At 37.6% G+C, this 18,891-nt stretch overlaps 1 protein-coding gene across 2 annotated transcripts in view; it reads right to left on the bottom strand.

Moving 5' to 3' along the window:
• Positions 1 to 18,891, bottom strand: part of PTCHD4 (patched domain containing 4) — a gene marked incomplete at both ends in the record, with an annotated part of 167,498 nt that overhangs the window by 86,357 nt on the left and 62,250 nt on the right. The gene's annotated exons all lie outside the window — the stretch shown is intronic.

The following is an 18,891-nucleotide window of genomic DNA, read 5'->3' on the forward strand; positions in this document are numbered from 1 at the left end:
AAATATTTTTTAAAATTGTAATAAAAAAATTCTGTATAGCTAAGTATTCTGATGGATATTAACTAGACTTATTATGGTATCATTTCTCAACATATACAAATATCAAATCATTATGTTGTAATGAAACTAATACAATGTTCTATGTCAGTTATAGCTTACTTTTTAAAAGTTCAACTCAATAATTAAAAAGAAAGTTAAAATGAAACTGTAATAGCATTTCTTGCTATTTAAGTTCTCATCAGTTATTAAAATGAAATTATCGAGAATTGGTGAGAATTGGAAGAAACAGACATTGACTGTCATGCTCTGCTGAGAAGATAAATTAACTTAACCTTGTTAAAAAGTAATTTTCTGGTGCTATTAAAAGTGCACATATCCTTCGACTTAGCAATTTCACTTTTAGGAATTTATCATAAGAAAATAATTAGAGAGGTGAATAAAATTGTATGTACAATATGGTCACATCAGCATTTTAGTAACCGAAATAAGAGTGATAATGATGATGGCAATAATGATAACACTCATTGAGTGCTTACTATGTGTCAGGCACTGTTCTTAACTCTATGAGGTAGGTATTACTATTATTTGCTCCATTTTATCAATAAGGAAACTAAGCTATAAAGAAGTTAAGTAAGTGCCCAAAGACTCACAGATTCTAAATGGTGGAACCAGGATTCCAATCTAGTCAACCCAGATCTAGATTCTTTATTCATAATCACTAAGAATAGGGGGCTGATAGCATTATCACACATCCATAGGATGAAATGTTATACAGGCTTGAAATTTTTAAATATATGATTGCATTGGAAAATATCCACAACCTATTTTTGAGTGAATAAAATAGGTTAGAAAAACAAGTACTATAGACTGGTATCAGTTTTGTTAAGTTTTGTGTGTATCTATTGTGGTAGGCAGACTTCTAAGTCGACTCCCAGTAATCCAACCTCCTGCTATTTACATTCCTTTATAATCTATCACCTTTGAGTATGATCTGGACTTAGTGATTTGCTTTGTAATAATCCTATCTAATAAAAGAGTTATATGCAAATTAACCATCACTCCCCTATACCCACAAGCCACACCCACCAGACAATCAGGAGCGAGCATGCAAATTAACCCCAATCAAGATGGCTGTGGCCACGGAGCAAGCAGAAGGCTTGGGTTTCCCTGGTGATGGAGGAAGCCAAGCTTTCCACACACCCTGGCAGGCCCAGGCCTCCACTCAAGGCTACAAAGTTTCAATTATAGAAGATAAATAAATCCCAACAAAAATGGCGGCAGCCACAGAGTAACAGGAGGCTTGGCTCCGCTCCAGGCTACAAAGTTTCAATTATAGAAGATAAATAAATCCTAGATACCAGGGCCTCCCCTTGGGTTCCTGGGGCGGGGGGGGGGGAGGGGGGCATGGCCAGCCTGAAAACCACCACAGGTCCCTCGCCCAGGCCACCCCACAAACCAAGGGAACGCCCACCCTAATCTGGGACACCCTTCAGGGCAAACCAGCCGGCCCCCACCCGTGCACCAAGCCTCTATCCTATCTAAGAAAAGAGTAATATGCAAATTGACTGTCACTCCAACACCAAAAAATGGTTGCCCCTATGTAGTCAAAGATCCTGCCCCCATGTGGACACAAGATGGCCACCACAAGATGGCCAGCAGGGGAGGGCAGTTGGGAGGGACCAGGCCTGCAAGGGAGGGCAGTTGTGGGCAATCAGGCCAGCAGGGAAGGGCAGTTGGGAAGGACCAGGCCTGCAAGGGAGGGCAGTTGGGGGAGATCAACCCTGCAGGGGAGGGCAGTTAGGGGTGACCAGGCTAGCAGAAGAGGGAAGTTGGGGGCAACTGAGCCTGCAGGGAAAGGCAGTTGAGGGGAGACCCAGGCCTGCAGGGGAGGGCAATTAGGGGCAAACAGGCTGGCAGTGGAGCAGTTAGGCATCAATCAGGCTGGCAGGGGAGTGGTTAGGGGGTGATCAGGCTGGCAGGCAGAAGCGGTTAGGGGCAATCATGAAGGCAGGCAGGCGAGCAATTGGGAGCCAGCAGTCCTGGATTGTGAGAGGGATGTCTGACTGTCCATTAAATGGGCAGTCGGACATCTCTTGAGGAGTCCCCAGATTGGAGAGGGTGCAGGCTGGGCTGAGGGACACCGCCCCCCCTCCATGCACGAATTTTGTGCACCAGGCCTCTAGTATTAATAATAATAATAATAGTAAAACTAGAATAAAAGTGATGGAATGTCACTTGTGTTATTAGGTTACAAAGGTCTATGGCTTCCATGTTGCTCACAGACTGCATGAAGGATGTTGTTGTGTTGAAGAATTCCATGTAACAAGGAACCAAGAAAATCTGGCCAAGTCTTAATGAGGACCTATGACCCTCCGAACAACAGTCTGCAAGGAACTGAACCTTAACAACAATCACTGAGTGAGCTTGGGAGGAATCCTGCCCTGTTTAAAAGTTAATTCCAGCCTAATAAGAGATCCTGAAACAGAAGATCCAGCTAAGCCATAACCAGAAACTGTAGATTACAATTGTTATTTTAAATTGTTAAGTCTTGAGGTAGGCAGCAAGAGATAACTAAAACATACTTACAGATATATATTTTTTAATATTATTGTTATTGTTGACACTATTACAGATGTCCCCATTCCCCCACCCCCACCTTTGCCCACCTCCACCCAGTCCCTGCCAACCTTCCCTCTGGCTCTCACCACACTGTTGTATCTATGGGTCATCCATATATGCTCTTTGGCTAATCCCTTCACCTTCATTCATCCAGTCCCTCCCTCCTCTGATGTTTGTCAGTCTGTTCCATGCATTCATGCCTCTAGTCCTATTTTGTTTGCCCATTAATTTGGTTCATTAAATTCCACATTTAAGTGAGATTATATGGTATTTGTCTTTCTCTGGCTGGATTATACAGCATTATCTTTAGACAATATAATTAATAGATAATGAGAATGACTTCTTTTAGACTTTGCTTCATTCTTACTTTGAAGTTTTTCTATAAATAGCATACTTTGTTTATACAATAAAAACATACTGAAAGAGAAGGAAAAGGAAAGATAGCTTAACCAAACATGTATCTTTTAATTGATAATTTTAGAACTTCTATTCCCCTTCAGCTAACATAATGAAGCCGATGAGGGTAAAGTTGCTTTGGCCTGTCAGCTACAGAACAATTGTATTGTGTGGCCTGGGGAACTTCCAAAATTACACTTTTCTTTAAGTTCTTAATTTACTGATATAACTAGAAATAGGGAAATTAGGAAATGATTAAAGTTGGCCTTGTCACTTTCTTCTCCCTCCTTCTCCTCTTCCTCTTCCATTTCAGCTTCCTCTTCCTTTCCCTCTTCTCCTCCTCCTCCTCCTCCTTCTTTTTCTTCTTTTGAGTTTTCCATGTTTTGTAGTCTCCTCATTAATCCACTCAGAGATTTGATGCCCTAACGCTTCTTTCCATTTCTCCAAATATAACCCATCACTACTGCTATCACTGCTACTCACAATTCTTACTCTATTACCACTCTCACACCTGTTTACTGCAGGGCACTACTAACCTACTAAGAGGCAGTATGACCTAGTGGTCAAGAAAATTCTACTTTAGTGTGAAATCTTGTTCTATTCACTTAGTGTATAATCTGAAAAAGTAACTTAAGCTCTTCTATCTCAATTCCTTTCATGTAAAAATGAGGACAATAACAGTGTCCACTTCATAGTTTATTTGAATATTAAAGGACTTAATTTACCTAGAACAGTGGCATATCAAAGTTTAATAAATGTTAACATTTATTGTGATTACTTATCCATATTAATGACTGATAATAATAGCTATTAGTTATTTCAACCTTCCTATATTCCTTGTATTATGTTAAATACTATATATGTTTTCTCATTTATCCCTCAAAGTAACCCTATGAAATGGATATTATTATGCTAACTAGAGGCCAGGTGCATGAAAATTCATGCACTGGGGTGGGGGTGGTCCCTCAGCCTGGCCTTCCCCCTCTCACAGTTCGGGAGCCCTCAGGGGTGGGAGGCGACCTGGCGATCAGGGGAAGGCAATGCCCCAACACACCTCTGCTGCTGCCACTGCTGGCAGTGCAAGCCTTGGCCGGCTCTGGTTACCTGAGCCTCAGGCGGCCATGGGTGGCTGGGCAGCCAACATTTGAGGCTTGCCTGTGCCTCAGGCTGTCCCTGGGCAAATGGGCAGCCGCCATCCGAGGCTTGCCTGCACCTTGGGCCGGTCCTGGGCAGCTGGGGGGCTAAGGCGACTGGGCACCACCATATTGTGGCTGTGGGCGCCACCATCATTGAGGGCAGGGCAGTCAATTAGCATATTCCCTCCTTATTGGCTGTGGGTGCTGCCAACTTTGAGGGTGGGAGAGTCAATTAGCATATTCCCTCCTTATTGGCCATGGGAGCTGCCATCTTTGTGATGGTGTGAGGGTCAATTAGCACATTCACTCTTTATTAGATAGGATGATGATTAAGCCATCAATGACAAATGCTGAATGATTTGGTAACTTAATGGAATATCACATTTTGTCTTTAAATATGTTCCTCAAAATAAATTGCTAAACTTCATGTGACATGCTTATAATTATAAAGTTTCTAAATAATTCTTCTAAATAAAAATGATAAAAAGTTATGAAAGTTAATATATCAGCTCATTTATAAAATTTCATATTTCAACACTAAGCACTCTCTGTATAATCCCCATTGTGAAAGGCAAGAGGTACACACAATTCTTTTCTCCTTCCTAGTTTATTATACAGAAGGTGTCCCCCAAAATGTATATGCACTTTAATAGCTTATAGCTCAATTTTGAAAATGAAATATATTTTAATAAACACTGTCTTTATAATTATTCAAAGTGTGTGTGTACATTTTTGGGGATACCCAATGTTTTACAATTTTGAGATTTATATAGTTGCATTCAATTCTATATCTGTAATTATAGGAATTTGTATCTTTGGTTCTATATTTAAATAGTTTTATCATGGTTTCTCAATTCTGAGTTCTTTACATTTAGATTCTTTTTTAACGACATTTTGTAAAGGAGCTTCTATTTCAAGAAGGGGTCATGTTAGCTCTGTTCCCTGAGCTAGTCACCAGAGATCATCTATCTTTAATATTAATGCTTGAAAGAAAATTGAGATAATTATGAATATTTTATTTGATCCATATTTCTACGTTTTTTCTTCAGAATTACAGCTTATCATTATGTTGATCCGTTTGTCTCTATATTAATCATCTCTCTAATTGCTTTTCTATTTTTGTTCTTTTTTATTTCATTTTGTGTGATATTCTCAAGTTTGTGCTGTGTTTCTGTATTTTCACTCTTCTTTATTTTGTATTTTGTTCCAATAATAGTTTTAATATTTTCCTTCCATTATTCTCCCCTCCCCCGGAAGCTCTGCCAGCTTGCTTTTCTTCTTTTTTGCTGTCTCTTTAGTTTTTCTGTTTTCTTTTGTCTATTTTTCACATTTTTTGTAATCACTGTATTTTCTATGGAGTATGCTTTGAGATTTCTCATTTTCTGTGATAAATGACTCCTCTGGTAGAATTCCATCATCTGCATCTTGCTTATATTCTTTTCTCCTTCATTCTATGAGCTGGCACCTCTCTGGTTACAGAAGGGAGGCGATTCTATTAGAGCAACTGGAGAGGGTGTCAGCAGAAGTGAGATTTGTCATCTTCAAGGTTCAGTTTGAGCTGTACATCTTAGAACCTCCCTCACTAAATTCTCTGTGTCCTCTATCCTGGTCCAGCATCTTCATTTAGCTTTTGGCACTCAGGAGGTCCAATGGCTTGCTGAGACCCTCCTGAGAAGATGGGCTCCCTAGGTGAGGGATAATCCACATTGCTCCCCTCCAGTCCTCACCTAGGCCTTCCTTCACCAAGAAAGACTACTCTTTCCTTTGCTCCATTTTCCTAACATTTTACATTAGACTGAGTTCTTATGGGGCATTGTTCTGACTTCTCCCAAGACCAGCCTCGGCTTCTACATGTCATTCTAATAATAGAAGGATGGTTTGAGCTCTTCTCAGAATTATGACACTTAGCAGTCAAGGAATGTTAAAACCAAGGAGCTGGATACAGGTTGCCTTTCATTCTCTCTTAATTTATTCCAATATAGCAGATATTCTCAATTTATGGCTTGGGGTTGTGACTCTTGGGTTGCTTTCGGTGGTTGGTAAGGCAGGGAAGCTATTAAAAATGTCTGTATCAGCATCTCTAATTAGAAGCTTTGTCTAAGTCCCACCTCCCCTTGAATTTTCTTCAATAAATCAATCACAATTGATCTTTCTCCTTCATGGCCCCTTTTTGGTGCTTACTATTTTATCTCTGCAAAATATATCAGATTGTATCCTAAATCAGTCCTGATTTTTTTTCCATATGTATAAAAATGAAAGATTAACCTCAATGAATGAAGGGATCACATCGGTCTTGCCTACCACTTTCCCTCCACTACACAGCATAATCCCTTGCAGTAATACATGCTCAATAAAAATTTGGAATGAAATAATGAATTAACTCATTAATCTACTTTTAAGCAAGATTATATTATATTTGAGGGGATCCAATGCCTATCAAGATAAATAATTTTGAAAATGTTTTAAAAGGACTATAAAATAATATATATTATGTACCTGGCAGCTGAGAGTAAATAAGCCCTTAATGCCTTGATAATGGAATTGAATTAAATGTAATTGAATTAAAGTAAATTAACATAATTAAATATAGAGGTACATTTGGAAGAATACTTATATAGATTACATATTTATAAAAGTTAGAATAAAATAATGTAGACAACAGAAGTAAAATAGCCCAGGTGGTATGACTCAGTGATTGAACATCAACCCAAAAACCAGGAGGTCATGGTTCAATTTCCGGTCAGGGCGCATGCCCAAGTTGCAGGCTCCATCCCCAGTAGTGGGTGTGCAGAAGGCGGCTAATTGGTGATTCTCTCATCATTGATGTTTCTATCTCTCTCCCTCTCCCTTCTTCTCTCTGAAATCAATAAAAATATTTTTAAGTAAAATAAATAACATACAAAAGCAAGAGAATTATGTAAGAGGTAAAATGGAGGAAGGTAAAACGTTGTTTGGATACTAAAGTTTGTGAATTATTTTTATTTTTTGCTTGTTTCTGCAACAGAAAAATTAGTTTTAGCATAATAAAAGAAGAAGACTAAAGGAAGTTTTTTTCATTCTGTCTTATAATGCCAATGTTAAATTTATGAAAATGTTTTTGAATTTCAGAAGAGAAAAGTTTAATTTTCAGCAGTTTGAATATTTAGTTTTCCTACAGCCCAGACAGGCATCCTGAAAGCAGTATAAAAGCATGACATTAAAACAGTTTTATAAAATATGTGTATTTTTTTTTTCTATTCGGGAAGGTGCATTTAGTATTTCAAGATTTGAAGGGCAAATAACTGGGATTTCCAAATTTAGATTTTTTTATAGTGCAACCATATATCAAAACTCAGTCTTTGAGTGTAATAGAATAAAATTTTGGTAAATGCCTAAAGTTATTTTACCATATTAAGAAAAAATAAAGAATGTAGCAAGGTACCAATTAAGTAGTTAGCTATGCTTACAGCTCAAAGGCTGATGAAGTTCAAATTAAAAAAAAAAATGAACCTCTAAATATTATGATAATCTAGGCTAATGTGTCATTCTAATCTTAGAACCTAGTATAAAAGGGTAATTTTAGTTTTGTATTTATGAAATACAATGAATCAGAAATATCAAACACTTGGGAGTAAACCAAATGGCATTTTTACCCAGTTCCTACGTAAATTTGTGACAGTACCATATAGATAATATTTAAACAAAAAGATGATGTATTTCCTTCACTTTGTAATATGGTATATTTAAATAGATGACCCCTTTTTATTGTGTTCATCACATGGTAGAGAAGAGGAGCTAGCTCTCTATGCTCTTTATAAGAACACTAATCCTAATCATGAAGGCTGCAATCTCATGGCTTAATCACCTCCAAAGGCCCCACCTCCAAAAAATTGAGATTCAAGAAAAAATGGTAATCAAAAAAGTAGTATGTGAGAAAATGAAAAAGACCATGAACTATACATTTAAAAAAAAAAATGTCTAGTGATGTAAATAGTAACACTAGAATTAAAATGATAAACAGTAATAAAATATAAGTCACAAGGGGGTCTAAATAAAGATTAAATGATCTAACTTCTTTATTACATAAGGAAGAAAAACGAAAGTTTTAATAAATTTCAGACTTTGATAAGTATGATTATTATAATTCCCCTAGATCAATCACAAAATTAGAAGCAAACACATAAATCAGAAACATGTAAAAGGGAAAAAGGTATAAAAATTATTAAGTCAATCCGAAAGATGACCAAAAAGAGAGTGAAAAAAATATATAGATAGTAATATATGTGGGACATGTGAAACAAATAGAAAGCACAAAATAAAACGGTAGATTTAAATCCAAAGACATCTGAAATTACATTAAAGCGACTAAGTTCTTCAGCTAAAAGACAAAAATTTTCCCATCATACTGGAAAAATTTTCACATTCAACTATGTACAATATGTAAGACACATAGAAAATCTAAGAAAACCAAAAGGTTGATACTAAAAGAATACAAAAACATATACTTAAATATGAAGAAAATATTTTGATGAAGCTATATTAATAGAAAATAAACTTTAAAGCTAAAAGCATTTCTAGAGATATAAAATCAGTTTATTCTGATAAAATATTTAGTTCATGAAGAAGATATAATAACATATATTTGTATGCACATTATAACATAGGTAGTGAAACTATAAAGAAAAGCTAAGAGCTGATTATCTTAAAAGTCCAGATAATGTTTATTGCAAAGGAGGGGAGTGTGAATAGAAAGAGATATTCAAAGGTTTTTGGAATGCTGGTGATGTTCTATTTCTTAATCTGAGCAGTATTCACACAAGTTTTATCATATAGCTATTAAAAATAATATAATACTGTTTTTTAACGTTTTCTGTATGTGTGGAAATTCTTGAGTTATTCAATAAAAAGGAATGCTGCATAATAATATAAATAATATAACCGCCTCTGCCTGCAGGGATTGGGCTGAAACCAGCTCTCTGACATCCCCCAGGGGTCCAGGATTGCGAGAGGGCACAGGCCAGACAGAGGGACCCCACCAGTGCACGAATCCGTGCACTGGGCCTCTAGTAGCTACATATTTATCTACCTATAGCTGTAGTCAAAGATATACATTAAATTTTTATCAACAACTATCTCTGGATGGTGGTTTTATTCATTCTTTTTCTTTCAAATTTTTCCTATGTTATGTATTGTTTTTGTAATAAGGGAAAAATAAAATTTAAAAATACTGCCACTCAGGAATAGAAAATTGGGTTTCTAGAGAGAATAAAGGATTCAGTAGAAGGATATGTGTCAACCTTAAAATGGAAAATGAATAGCTTTATGGAAAGTGAGACATAGATACTCAATGAGAAGAAAATACTTGGAAAGCAGCAATGCTGAAAATGACTTCAGGGTGAGTATGGACAGCAAATTAGATAGAAGCTTGCAGTGTTATGTGCCAGAAATGAGAGCCAATGTTATTTATAGTTGCAAAAGCACAGACACCATGGCACAAAACAAGGACAGGCAGCCTCTTTTTATATATATATTTGGAAAACCTGACTATAAGGCAACAATTATATAGCAAACTAGTTTTAGCTTAAACTAGGTACAAGGAAGAAAATAGCCACCATGACCTAAAAATCATTATGGCAATATGGAATTCTCCAGTGGGATAATTTCTCTTTCTGGTTTTGTAAAGTGCTTAGCCTCTATTAATGGCAGCCCCAAGTTTTATCAGGGTAATGGTAAAAACATGGATATTTACATTTTTATCTCTCGCAAATAAGACATCACAGTAGTCATACATGATGCAAAAATAAGTCTACATAGGAAGCTTGCATGCCTTCAAGAGTTCAACTTATTGAGAAAGAAAAGTACAGCCCTAACTGGTTTGGCTCAGCAGATAGAGCATTGGCCTGCGGACTGAAAGGTCCTAGGTTCAATTCCGGTCAAGGGCATGTACCTTGGTTGCGGGCACATCCCCAGTAGGAGGTGTGCAGGAGGCAGCTGATTGATGTTTCTCTCCCATAGATGTTTCTGACTCTCTCTCCCTCTCCCTTCCTCTCTGTAAAAAATCAATAAAATATATTTTTTTAAAAAGAAAAGTGCAGACATTATAAAAGTGGGAGAAATGAATCCTGACACAAGGCTGGCCTTTAAAAGTGGATACAATGCACAATGTTCAAAGGATATTGTAAACTGAAGGTGTCCGATATGTTAAGCAGAATATGGCAGCAGGGGTCGAGGTGTCAGTTAATAATCAAATTCAGACAAGCAAATGCAGGCTGCTCCTAGGTCTAAGGAGGGCCAGGAGTTGGGTTGGTGGAGAGTAGGAACCCGTGTCCAAAAAGAAAGTTGGTTGGCAAGAGTTAGGCAAGAACTTAAGGCGAGCAGATGGACTTCAGGGAAGGATATCAAATCCAACAAGATATTGGGGTGCTGTAGCATATCTTGTAAGAGATAGAGAGGATTAATAGGATATAGACATCCCTCAGATAGTATAAATAAAAATACCTAATTGAGAGATTACTTACTGAAGTATGGGCAGAGCCATTAAAATAACACCACCAGCACAACAACAAGGAATGTTGAGGTGCACACAGACTATCAAGAGCAGGAAGCTGTTCGCACTTTGAGTCTAAAGGAAGAAAGGGAGGAAACAGTATCAACAGGGCTCAGTAAGAACTGTAGCTATGGAGGAGTGGCTGCCTGTCAGAGGCTGAAGTTGCCATAGAAATAGTGTCAAAATAAGGAGGAAAAGGGCAGGAAAAAAACTAGAGGCCAAGGGAGTCTGGGTGATGGAGGCCATAAAAATTAGCTTTTTAGTGCAAAAATCCGGGAAGAGAGGGTAGAGAAGAAAATCTATTAGTGTAATTAGTATTAGTAGAGTAACCTGCTCAAGTGTTATACAAGGAACCAAAGGTGAGGCCAGTAATGCAAAGTGGGCCAATATGCCAGAGCTGTCCTTCATTCAGTCAACCCCAAAATAATTTTAAAACACTTCCTATATTGGGCCAGCCCCTCTACTAGTTGCTGAGGATACAAAAAGAGTAAATCCTTTCTAATGAAGGAGTTATAGCTCAGTATAGAAGTGAAGATAGAATATAAAGAAGGACAGACAAAACAAGAAATCAGTCATTCTTGGGTTTGGAAGTTGGTAAAGAAACACCATAGAGCAAAAGACATTTAAGGCTTGGAAATCAAAACAATGGAGAAAAAAAAAGGAAATATCTGGAGCGGGGAGTGGGGGTGGGGGGAATCATGAGACATGAAGCAATCTTGTGTATTTGGGCATATAGCAGTTTGGTCCAAGTGTAGAATGTGAGGGAAATTGTAATTAGAAGCTACACAGCAACTAATCCGAAGGGTCTCCTTTGGACAGACTGCTCTAGGAACACAGCAGTGCTGATCTGAGTGAGTAGATGGCACACTGGTAGTAGTGGTTGGGTAGGGTTGGGGAATACAGAAGTGCTCATACAACATGCTGCTGCTTTAGGCGTTTTGTCCCTCAGGATAAGATTATGAAGAATTAGCAGAATGGGCCAAGGGATAAACAGACTGGAATAAATAACATAACCAAAAAAAAAATATATATCATCAAAAGCCCACAGAGGGAAGAGCCATCAGAAACACTATTTACTTAGTTCATTTACTAACATAGTGATATGGACTCATCCTAGAAAGTTTATCAACAAAAGAAGATGCCCAGCATAGAATGGTAGGGTCCAGCATGTGAACATCTGTATTGTGTATGCAGAACTTTCCAGGGGAGAATTACACTGAATCTGGGAGTCATGGGTGGGCATGTTGGCAGCACCCTTTAAAGGGAACAAGGAAATTCATCAGACATCACTGTGTTCTAATTCATGCTCATCACATAGCCTTCTCAGTAATACTTGGTCTTTTTTTTTTATATATATCAAGAGAGAAAAACTAGTTAGGGGATATATGTAAACCACTTTTTGAAAAGGTTACCAGAAGAGAGATTTTTGACTAATATATTATCACTTGTCAACTTAATTAATGGGCTCCTTTCATTGAGAATCCAGGTCTACCACTGTACCTTTACAAGACAATTTCCTGACCTGTAAGACAGACATTCTAACCTGGAACACAGTAAAATTATAAATAATGCTACCCTTTGGAGTCTCTTTGGCAGCCTCACTCACTTTCCCCTGCCAACCTTGCGATGTCATTGCCTCCATTCCTTTAGATTTTCTGCATCTTAAAAATAGGTTGGCTTGTCTACAGAGAAACTCAAGGTCTTAAGTGGAAAATCACACCTCTAGAAACACTTTAGTAAAATGATGACAGGAAGTATGTGGATATAACAGTCGAACAAAGTACAGCCACCCAGGCTGTAAAATAAACTTAATTTATCTCAAGTTTAGTTTTACTTTCCATTAAATTATGAAGGAGGCACTATAAAATGGTAGAGAACTAGCAGTTTTCAACATTTTTTCAGCCTCCGGAATTTTTTCTCACACTCAATCTTTATGAACATTGTCATGTAAAACTATGAAGTACACGGTCAGGAGCAGGACGGAACAGCCAGGGGTCTGCTGGCTCAATTCTTTCCACCACGGCTTGGAGTTCCGCAGCGCATCCCAAGGAGCGCCAGGCTCAAGTTGAGATCAGCTCACAGAATCAAGGAACCTGGGAGGGGAAATGGAATGATACAGGTTTCTACCTTGGCTCTGTGGATGCTTGAGAATAGGGTATGTGGTGAAACAGCTGTAATCAATAAAAGCTACAGAAACCTTTAACAAGGAAATAAGGCTACTCTCGCCCACAGGACCAGAACCCCTGTGAGGAGAGTCCCAGCTTGCCATTCAGGGAATCAATATCTAGTGGCTTGATTTCCTTATTTAACAGAAGCAGCTGCCCTCCATTACTCCTGGGCAAATAAGGAAGCAAGTTTCATGATCAAATGAATTTATGGCTTAAAACTGAACAGAGACCAGCTTGATCCAACATGAACTAATTTCACCTAAGGGTAACCCTTAGCCTCATTATATGTTGTGACTCTTAAAACCTAAAAGTAATATGGAAAACAAGAGTTATAAATACATGTGTACATACATTTGCATAGGTACGCTTGCACAGAAATCATCAATACACTAGAGCCCAGCTTTAACACTGCCGTTTCACACTGCAGGGCCACCTTTCACATTTTTAGGTTAAAAAAAAACCAAAACAGAGCAACTTTGGTCAGGTCCAGATGTGTTTGCCATGTGCTACATTCTGTGTTGCTGCAAGACTCTAGTCTAGAGAGATCCACATATAAGTACTCATTTGGTTTGAGGGTGCGTTTTAACCATTCACGGCAAAATTTAGAAGAGACCTCAGTCTTTTAGATTATTTTTTATGATGACATCTGTTACGGCAGCAAAAACAACCTGCACATTCTTAGTATCTGTGGCGCATGTGAAGCGGGTGTCTATTTCCTTTGTGTCCTTTCTCTTATTGAGGTCTTCAAACTGACATTGCATGGATGCAGCTGCCTCTTCATATGTGTTCGAGCCTGCATCTTCTGGATAGCATATAGTGAGAAGGCTCCTTTTGATTTTTTCTTCGAAGGGAAACCCGCATGAAGACACAAAATGGTCCACAAAACCCCTCTGAGAAATCTCTGCCACTTCCCGTGAAGATCCTGAATAGCCCTCCCCCTTCTTGGATACCCGACCCCCGATTAAAATAAAGGAACCTCAAAAAAGGAAGCAAATCCTGCTAAAGGGGGGCTGCTCTGTCTGCGGATTAGCTCTCTGTCTCACTGTTTCACTAATAAACTCACTTTCACTTTACACTCTGTGCTGGCTGGCATTTGAATTCTTTGCTGTGCAAAGTTAAGAACCCATCGTGGGTTTCGAACCCGGTTCCCTAGATTCCCAGAATGCCTGCAGCATGTTGAAAGGATTTTAGAGACAGAAGAGGCAGTTAGGGAAAGGGGGGGGGAGCGGGGTCCATGGGAGAGGAATGCATACAGATACAAGCTGCCAGATTGTTTACAAGAATGTTACAAGATAAGGAGAAGAAGAAGAGGGGGCCATTGGGTGAGCTTTGAAACTTTGAAACTGATACCATGCAGGGAAAAGGGGAAAGTGGCCAATTAGGGAAGAACTGGAGACATAACATAAGGAAAGTGTTTCAATTAGAAAGTGGAATGAACAAGCAAAGAAACTATGAGTGGTTATAAACCCAGACAAAGAGATTCATGGAACTAGATTTTTTTCCCCATTTTACAGAGAGGGGACCCCTCACCAGGGGGAGTTTGTATACACTTGCAATAAACTTCCACACTTTTGCTTAAAATATTTTAGTCCAAGAATTTTATTCTTCAAACTTTGCAGGACAAGAACCTGTGAGGAGAGTCCTAGCTTGCCATTCAGGGCATCAATAGCTAGTGACTTTATTTCCTTATTTAACGGAAGCAGCTGTCCTCATTACTTCTGGATGAATAAGGAAGCAAGTTTCATGATAAAATGGCCCTGGGAATACTTTGAAGTTGCATGAAGCACCAAACAAAAGATTCAATGTTTAGGATAAATTCTCATATTTGGAAATCCGAAATCCCCTCATTGTATCATCACTTTCAATGGCTTTGTGTAAAAGCCATTGTTCTACATTTTTTAAAAGAACACACACAATTTCATATAACAGATTTATATTCATTTATAAAAAAAATAACCTTTATCTTCATTGTGACCTAGTAAAATTACTAGTAATTTATTCAAGTAATAAGTATTGAGCACTTGTTATTCATGAATATTGTGCCAACACAGTTAAATATATAAAGTTGCCTCCTTGCTTAACCAGGACAGAGGAAAGAAAGGTGAGAGTGGTAAAATTATAGAGTGAATTTGTTGATTTACTGTTAAGTATTATGATGAGTCAACACTATGTTCCTCACAGACTCACCCAAAATCTACAAGTTAGGAACCTTTCATCAGTCTCTCTTTTCTGTGTGCCATCTTGATTAGGTTATACTCAATGAAATGAGCCATCTAACCTGTTTCCTCCTCTCTCCCCCCCCTTTTTTTTTTTTTTTTTTTGTGTGTGTGTGTTTTTGTTTTTGTTTTTTTGTGGGTTTTTTTTGCTAAAAAGTAGTTTAGCTTAATCTTATACCTAGTTCTCTCTGATAAAAGTATTTCCTTTCCTTCATTATAACATCAACTATTATGGTTATATTCTATGCATTTTCTTTAAATCATTTAAAATACTATTAGTAAATGTTATTAACTAATACGTGACTGTTTTATATTACTAAAGATAATATTTAGCTTAGGATGTTATACTTACAATGGAAACAATCACTGGCCAGGATATATTCTTATTCCCATTTAGGCCAAGGCAATGTGGGAAGCAGTAGGAATAATAGCAGCATCTTCTTTATATTAAGTTGAACTCTCAGAGTACATAAAATCTATAAGCCAAGGTTTAAGTAATAGAGTTTTTCCGTGGTCTGGACAAAAAACTATATGACGTATGGTTATTTGATGCATACAGTACGTACAACACAGTGTTCCAGGAAGACAGGTGGGAATTGGTGCCCAGGGATTCCTCAGTTCTCGGAAGCTGAAGGCTGGCCTCTATGATCTTTAAACCAGCAAAGGATTTATATTATGTTTCTCTGCAAATTTTCCTTTTCATTAAATATCTGGGTATGAAAATATGGTCTTGAAAAATGACTGAATCTAAGAAGTAAGTCTCCAGTTTTTAAATACTTTTTTTTTTTTTTTAAATCTAGATGAGACTTTGCTTTTCTCAAAAAAAGCAATGGCATAAGCCTTGGTGCTTTTTACCCTTCAAGTTTCAAGAGTTTAAATTGCATTATTTGCCTTGATGGAGCACCTCAGAAAATCCCTTTCTGATTGGCAACTGCAGCTCCCTGCATCGGTAATATTTTTTTCTTGGTATGTTCTGATGTGGCAAGTCAACTCCGATTAATGAGAATAGTTAAGTTTGCGTGTGATACGCATGTATTCGAGGAAGGCTGAGATGTCCATGCTAGAGAGGTGGTAGTACCTAGCATATAATAGTTCTACCATGTGCTAGATAAATTGATGTCTTTTTCATTTCCCCATCTGCTTAAATATTCAAGTCTGATTTATTATCTGATTTTACGAGATAAGAAGCAAGGGCAGAACATATTAGGCAGCATATGGCTTATTTATCAATCTTTCCATTTTAAAAGTCTAAACTAGCATATCAACTACTCCTGAGATAAAAAAAGATCACCAAAATGGGTCCATATGCCTCTCACTCTGAGTCAAACTGTTATTATGTAACAGTTCTCTTCCTCATTCCTAAATTTCAGCTACCACTGGAAGACACTCATTAGTAGTAAAAAGTGCAAAAATGAAGGTTGATTCCAAAGAAAATGCAGAGTATTAAGGAGGCAGGATATAATTACTACTCATGTTGGACAGTGCTACACAATAAAAATGACATAATAGTCAATTCAACCTCAAATGCTTGAAATAAAATTCAACTTCTTACTTGTTATGCCAAGATCTGTTCCCTTCCCACTTCCTTCAAAGTCCACAGAAACCAGTTAGTGAGCCAATGTCTGAACTAATTAAAAATGTTTGATTCAGGAGGTCCATTTCACATACACAATAGAAGAACTGACCAATATAAAACATTAAAACTAAAGAATAACATAAAAATAGATATTAAGATATCCAAGCTAGAAACAACCAAAAGTTTAGACTTTTCTTGTTATAAGAACTTTAACAGGACAAAGCTATCTATAAGTCAATGTTTCGCAAAATGCATACCATGCACACTTTGGACTAGACACTGGAAAAGATTGCAAGTAGACCAGTTCCAGCCCCCAAGGAGCCAAAATCTAGATGAGGTGACATATAGCGTACGCTTCAAATAAATGATTCTCTGATTAAAGAGTAAAGGTAGAAGAGATGTTAAAGAACAACCAGTCCGACTTCCTCATCTTCTGTAAGAGAAAACATGGTAGACTCAGAAAGAATAAATCACTGGTAGGTAAGAGGAAGGGACTGAACTGGACTCCAACTCTTCTGACTCTAGGTCTCTAAACATAGGGATTTTCACATCATTGGTGGACTCTTTTTTAAAGGAAATGACTTTATCACCAAAAGAAATAGCTTTGTCACCAAAAGCTAGGTGGCTGTAATTAATGGGCTGCATAACAGCTCTAGTTGAAGATTCTTGATATCATAATAAGGTCATTTCTGTTCCAGCAATGAGGTTATTTTAGGAAGGCTTTTGATGGGTTTAAGGACCATAAGTAAAATAGGTCCTGTGGCAAAATTAATTTGTTGGGAAACATTTCCAATATTATAACATAATCATTAAAGAACTTCAGCCAATCATTAAGACTTAGAGGACTCACTATATGCTATTTTCTTGGCTCACACCTGGGGAAATAGAAGTGCCCCCAAAGAGCCACCTTCTGTCCCTGGTTACCCTGCCCCTTTCTAAATTGAGATACTGCCTCCATCAGAACCAAGTGGAGCTGCTACCTATGCTTCTGATGAGTTCTCCCCATCAATAAATCTCCACTTATCTGCATAATCTGCTTAAGACCTCAGTCCAAAGAAGATTCTAGAGTAATTTTTCTAAAACTTCTTATTGTGGCTCACATTAGGAAATACAACTTACATCATGATCTATTATACACGTATATGTTAAATTGAAATAAAAGTTTGACACAAAAATAATATATTACTTCAACACCTAATATTTCCTATTCCTTTTTATTCTTCATTCTTGAAATAAAATATAAATGTGAATTATAATACATTAATTTACTTTAATGACTCTCTAATAGATCATAACCCACTTGAGAAACACTATGAGACCATTTATCTATTCATTCCTAATATATTTATTGTCTACCCTAGGTCAAGTACTATTTGAAGTATTGGAAAACACTTTTCTTGAAGCCAACATAAAAGAAGTCTGACTACTCTGGGAACACCATGCTGAAGATGCCATGTTCAGATGGCAGTATTCAACAGTTCCAGCCGAGATTGTCCTTCAGAAATCCTAGACATGGTAACCACATAACAAAGAATCCATCTTGGAAGGGGGTGGTCTAGTCCATTAATCCAGCCCTCAACATTCAAGTCACCCTCAGCTATTTAAACCATATCAGCTGATACTCTAGAAATTCTGGAGGTGGGGAGAGCTGACACCACTGTGACCTTACCAAATTACTGACGACAGAATGCATGATCATAATGAAATGGTTGTTGTTTTACGTGACAAAGTTTCATGATTGTTTTACAGCAATAGATAGTGCAGACTCCAACTTAAAGCAATTTTCTGACACCCAATACATTTTGACCCAATCAGCTTTTTACTATGATGATGATGATGAAGGATGAATTATCCTTGCTTTTATTGCTTGGCTTAGTTTCTGTGAAAGGGGGCAATTGATGCTGGTAAAATAATCCATTTGCTCTCCACCTTTTCTACTCATTGGTGCAGTTAGGTAATGGCTATTGTCCAATTCTGGCTAATAAAATATGATGAGATGTAACTTTGGGTGCAGTCACAAATAGGTATGATTCCTCTAACTTTTCTTTTTTGTACTAGGAGCACAAACTGAGGAGACAGAATTGCAAGATGGAGGTATCCTGGATCCCTGACTCCCTGTTCATAAAGAAATGCTCGAGAGAGCTTCCTGACCCACTCCAAACACCAATATGAACAAGAAATAAATCTTTGTTGTGTTAGGCTATGTAAATCAAAGCCATTACTTGTTATTGCAACGTGGTCTAGGTAGTATAGC

Source organism: Cnephaeus nilssonii (assembly GCF_951640355.1).
Source record: "Cnephaeus nilssonii genome assembly, chromosome: 9".
Taxonomy (NCBI): Eukaryota; Metazoa; Chordata; class Mammalia; order Chiroptera; family Vespertilionidae; genus Cnephaeus; species Cnephaeus nilssonii.